We start from the raw sequence: 5,403 nt of genomic DNA on the forward strand, positions 1-5,403 counted from the left end.
GATAATATTTATTCATGTATTTGGATGGTATAACTATCTGCCTGAAAAGTAGAAAATTTCACATTTTGAAAATTGCAAATTTTTTCAAATTTCCATCAAATTTCCTAGTTTTTTTTATAAATAAATACAAAAATATTGATTAGTGTTTACAACTAACATGAAGTATAATGTGTTACGAAAAAAACAATCTAAAAATCACTTGTGTAAGTTAAAGCGTCTCAAAGTTATTGCCATTTAAAGTGACACATGTCAGTTTTGGAAAAAAAGGCCCGGTCTTTAACATACTTTTGGGCCCGGTCCTTAACCGGTTAACTGATAAACCAAGTATCAAAATATCCTTCACACCATACACTATATTGTAGAGATATAGGCATAAAGTGTCCAGTAGGTGGCAGTCTGCTCATACACAGAAACACACAAGGATGAGATCAGCTTCTGTATGGACATATTGGGCACAGATCCTTGTAGACCAGGGCTCGGTGCAAGATGTCTGACACGTGATATTTTATACTGGATTTCCTTGTTACGTCTCCTCCTGTAACTTTCGATTAATTTATTCTATTATATTGGCGGTATTATTTTATAGATGTCACACTCAGTATCCGTCTTCAGATATATCTATATCTACATACACAGATCCAGCATCTCCAAATACAAAAGGGCAGAAAAAAATTCTGTCTACATTTTAGGTCTGTAACCATGGACAGAACTGGTAAAGACTGGGCCCAATAGGAAACATTGACATCATGTGGGACAGACGGGGCTCCCTGGAGGGCTGAAGCAGAAGTGGAGGCAGCAGGGCTGTCAATGTTATATGGAGGAATATGATGGGCCCTATATAAATAAAAATGTCTGTTCATTATACCACAGGCAGTGTATTGTGCTGACTATACTGCCCCCTAGTGTCCAGCACTGACTGTACTGGGGATTCGTAAATGCAGGATGACATTTTGATAGTTGAATCCGTCCTTTGCGTTACGTCCAGACAGACATCTTGTGAATTCCGGCACATTTATCAGTTTTATGGATCTTTGATGTTTTTGTAGTTGTTTATCACATAACATGGAGATACCTGAATGTTTCTGTGTATGAGCGGACTGCCACCTACTGGCCACATTATGTATACATCTTTAGGAATACTGCACATGACAGTGAAGGATATTCTGATACTTGCTTTATCAGATATTACAGTTTCTTGGATCACATCTAGATATTTCTGCTTAAAGTTGAACAAATTCATGTTTTTAGTGATTGTTATGTAAGACAAAACATGGAGATGCCGGGGATTGAACCCGGGGCCTCATACATGCAAAGCATGCGCTTTACCACTGAGCTACATCCCCTATAGGAAACCTCTATAAATCCTCCAATTGCTGAGACAATATACTACGTGTAGCCCTATTGTGCTGATACTACTGGATATTTCTATACATGTATTGTGTTAGCTACACCGCCCCCTAGTGTTCACTATTGACATAGGCTTCTAAAATGGTGAACAGATAATATTTAGCCTTTATAATACAGACGGGCAGATGTTTCCTGAATTCCTGCACATTCCTCAGTTTTCTGGATCTTTGATGTTTTTGTAGTTGTTTATCACATAACATGGAGATGCCGGGGATTGAACCCGGGGCCTCATACATGCGAAGCATGCGCTCTTCCACTGAGCTACATCCCCTACGGGAAACCTCTACAAATACTCCAATTCCTGAGACAATATACTACGTGTAGCCCTATTGTGTTGATACTACTGGATATCATTATTAGAGATGAGCGAACACTAAAATGTTCGAGGTTCGAAATTCGATTCGAACAGCCGCTCAATGTTCGTGTGTTCGAACGGGTTTCGAACCCCATTATAGTCTATGGGGAACATATACTCGTTAAGGGGGAAACCCAAATCCGTGTCTGGAGGGTCACCAAGTCCACTATGACACCACAGGAAATGATGCCAACACCTCTGGAATGACACTGGGACAGCAGGGGAAGCATGTCTGGGGGCATCTAACACACCAAAGACCCTCTATTACCCCAACATCACAGCCTAACAACTACACACTTTACACACTCAATACCACCTCTCTGACAGTAGGAAAACACCTTGAAACATGTGTATTTGGCACTTGCAGTGAGGAGAGCTTGTCACCAGCAGTGAATTTGGCCCTTGTAGTAAGTTGAGGTTGGCACCAACATTTGTTTTGAAAATCAGGGTGGATTGAGCCTCTAACCAGCAGAGTTGGGGCAAATTCATGGTGGAGGGAGCCTCTAAAAACCCCAGTTTGGACCAATTCATGGTGGAGGGAGCCTCTAAAAAACCCAGTTTGGACCAATTCATGGTGGAGGGAGCCTCTAAACAGCTCAGTTTGGGCAAATTCATGGTGGAGGGAGCCTCTAAAAACCCCAGTTTGGACCAATTCATGGTGGAGGGAGCCTCTAAAAAACCCAGTTTGGACCAATTCATGGTGGAGGGAGCCTCTAAACAGCTCAGTTTGGGCAAATTCATGGTGGAGGGAGCCTCTAAAAACCCCAGTTTGGACCAATTCATGGTGGAGGGAGCCTCTAAAAACCCCAGTTTGGACCAATTCATGGTGGAGGGAGCCTCTAAAAACCCCAGTTTGGACCAATTCATGGTGGAGGGAGCCTCTAAACAGCCCAGTTTGGGCAAATTCATGGTGGAGGGAGCCTCTAAAAACCCCCAGTTTGGACCAATTCATGGTGGAGGGAGCCTCTAAAAACCCCAGTTTGGACCAATTCATGGTGGAGGGAGCCTCTAAACAGCCCAGTTTGGGCAAATTCATGGTGGAGGGAGCCTCTAAAAACCCCCAGTTTGGACCAATTCATGGTGGAGGGAGCCTCTAAAAACCCCAGTTTGGACCAATTCATGGTGGAGGGAGCCTCTAAACAGCCCAGTTTGGGCAAATTTATGGTGGAGGGAGCCTCTAACCAGCCCAGTTTGGGCAAATTCATGGTGGAGGGAGCCTCTAAAAACCCCCAGTTTGGACCAATTCATGGTGGAGGGAGCCTCTAAAAACCCCAGTTTGGACCAATTCATGGTGGAGGGAGCCTCTAAACAGCCCAGTTTGGGCAAATTCATGGTGGAGGGAGCCTCTAAAAACCCCAGTTTGGACCAATTCATGGTGGAGGGAGCCTCTAAAAACCCCAGTTTGGACCAATTCATGGTGGAGGGAGCCTCTAAACAGCCCAGTTTGGACCAATTCATGGTGGAGGGAGACTCTAAAAACCCCAGTTTGGACCAATTCATGGTGGAGGGAGCCTCTAAACAGCCCAGTTTGGACCAATTCATGGTGGAGGGAGCCTCTAAAAACCCCAGTTTGGACCAATTCATGGTGGAGGGAGCCTCTAAAAACCCCAGTTTGGACCAATTCATGGTGGAGGGAGCCTCTAAACAGCCCAGTTTGGGCAAATTCATGGTGGAGGGAGCCTCTAACCAGCCCAGTTTGGACCAATTCATGGTGGAGGGAGCCTCTAAAAACCCCAGTTTGGACCAATTCATGGTGGAGGGAGCCTCTAAACAGCCCAGTTTGGGCAAATTCATGGTGGAGGGAGCCTCTAAAACCCCCCAGTTTGGACCAATTCATGGTGGAGGGAGCCTCTAAAAACCCCAGTTTGGACCAATTCATGGTGGAGGGAGTCTCTAAACAGCTCAGTTTGGGCAAATTCATGATGGAGGGAGCCTCTAAAAACCCCAGTTTGGACCAATTCATGGTGGAGGGAGCCTCTAAAAACCCCAGTTTGGACCAATTCATGGTGGAGGGAGCCTCTAAACAGCTCAGTTTGGGCAAATTCATGGTGGAGGGAGCCTCTAAAAACCCCCAGTTTGGACCAATTCATGGTGGAGGGAGCCTCTAAAAACCCCCAGTTTGGATCAATTCATGGTGGAGGGAGCCTCTAAAAACCCCAGTTTGGACCAATTCATGGTGGAGGGAGCCTCTAAACAGCCCAGTTTGGGCAAATTCATGGTGGAGGGAGCCTCTAAACAGCCCAGTTTGGGCAAATTCATGGTGGAGGGAGCCTCTAACAACCCCAGTTTGGACCAATTCATGGTGGAGGGAGCCTCTAAAAACCCCAGTTTGGACCAATTCATGGTGGAGGGAGCCTCTAAAAACCCCAGTTTGGACCAATTCATGGTGGAGGGAGCCTCTAAAAAACCCAGTTTGGACCAATTCATGGTGGAGGGAGCCTCTAAACAGCTCAGTTTGGGCAAATTCATGGTGGAGGGAGCCTCTAAAAACCCCAGTTTGGACCAATTCATGGTGGAGGGAGCCTCTAAAAACCCCAGTTTGGACCAATTCATGGTGGAGGGAGCCTCTAAAAACCCCAGTTTGGACCAATTCATGGTGGAGGGAGCCTCTAAACAGCCCAGTTTGGGCAAATTCATGGTGGAGGGAGCCTCTAAAAACCCCCAGTTTGGACCAATTCATGGTGGAGGGAGCCTCTAAAAACCCCAGTTTGGACCAATTCATGGTGGAGGGAGCCTCTAAAAACCCCAGTTTGGACCAATTCATGGTGGAGGGAGTCTCTAAACAGCTCAGTTTGGGCAAATTCATGATGGAGGGAGCCTCTAAAAACCCCAGTTTGGACCAATTCATGGTGGAGGGAGCCTCTAAAAACCCCAGTTTGGACCAATTCATGGTGGAGGGAGCCTCTAAACAGCTCAGTTTGGGCAAATTCATGGTGGAGGGAGCCTCTAAAAACCCCCAGTTTGGACCAATTCATGGTGGAGGGAGCCTCTAAAAACCCCAGTTTGGACCAATTCATGGTGGAGGGAGCCTCTAAACAGCCCAGTTTGGGCAAATTCATGGTGGAGGGAGCCTCTAAAAACCCCAGTTTGGACCAATTCATGGTGGAGGGAGCCTCTAAAAACCCCAGTTTGGACCAATTCATGGTGGAGGGAGCCTCTAAACAGCCCAGTTTGGACCAATTCATGGTGGAGGGAGACTCTAAAAACCCCAGTTTGGACCAATTCATGGTGGAGGGAGCCTCTAAACAGCCCAGTTTGGACCAATTCATGGTGGAGGGAGCCTCTAAAAACCCCAGTTTGGACCAATTCATGGTGGAGGGAGCCTCTAAAAACCCCAGTTTGGACCAATTCATGGTGGAGGGAGCCTCTAAACAGCCCAGTTTGGGCAAATTCATGGTGGAGGGAGCCTCTAAACCACCCCAGTTTGGACCAATTCATGGTGGAGGGAGCCTCTAAAAACCCCAGTTTGGACCAATTCATGGTGGAGGGAGCTCTCTAAACAGCTCAGTTTGGGCAAATTCATGGTGGAGGGAGCCTCTAAAACCCCCCAGTTTGGACCAATTCATGGTGGAGGGAGCCTCTAAAAACCCCAGTTTGGACCAATTCATGGTGGAGGGAGCTCTAAACAGCTCAGTTTTGGG

General features: G+C 46.3%; 2 non-coding genes across 2 annotated transcripts; both read right to left on the reverse strand.

Annotated features, from left to right (window-relative positions):
• Positions 1–1,271: 1,271 nt before the first annotated feature.
• TRNAA-UGC (transfer RNA alanine (anticodon UGC)) lies at positions 1,272–1,343 on the reverse strand. The gene has a single exon. It is a non-coding gene; the product is annotated as a tRNA-Ala (tRNA).
• Positions 1,344–1,606: 263 nt separating this feature from the next.
• On the reverse strand, positions 1,607–1,678 carry TRNAA-CGC (transfer RNA alanine (anticodon CGC)). Its single transcript has one exon. It is a non-coding gene; the product is annotated as a tRNA-Ala (tRNA).
• Between the last annotated feature and the right edge of the window lie 3,725 nt (positions 1,679–5,403).

This window comes from Leptodactylus fuscus, unplaced genomic scaffold (assembly GCF_031893055.1).
Source record: "Leptodactylus fuscus isolate aLepFus1 unplaced genomic scaffold, aLepFus1.hap2 HAP2_SCAFFOLD_166, whole genome shotgun sequence".
NCBI lineage: Eukaryota > Metazoa > Chordata > Amphibia > Anura > Leptodactylidae > Leptodactylus > Leptodactylus fuscus.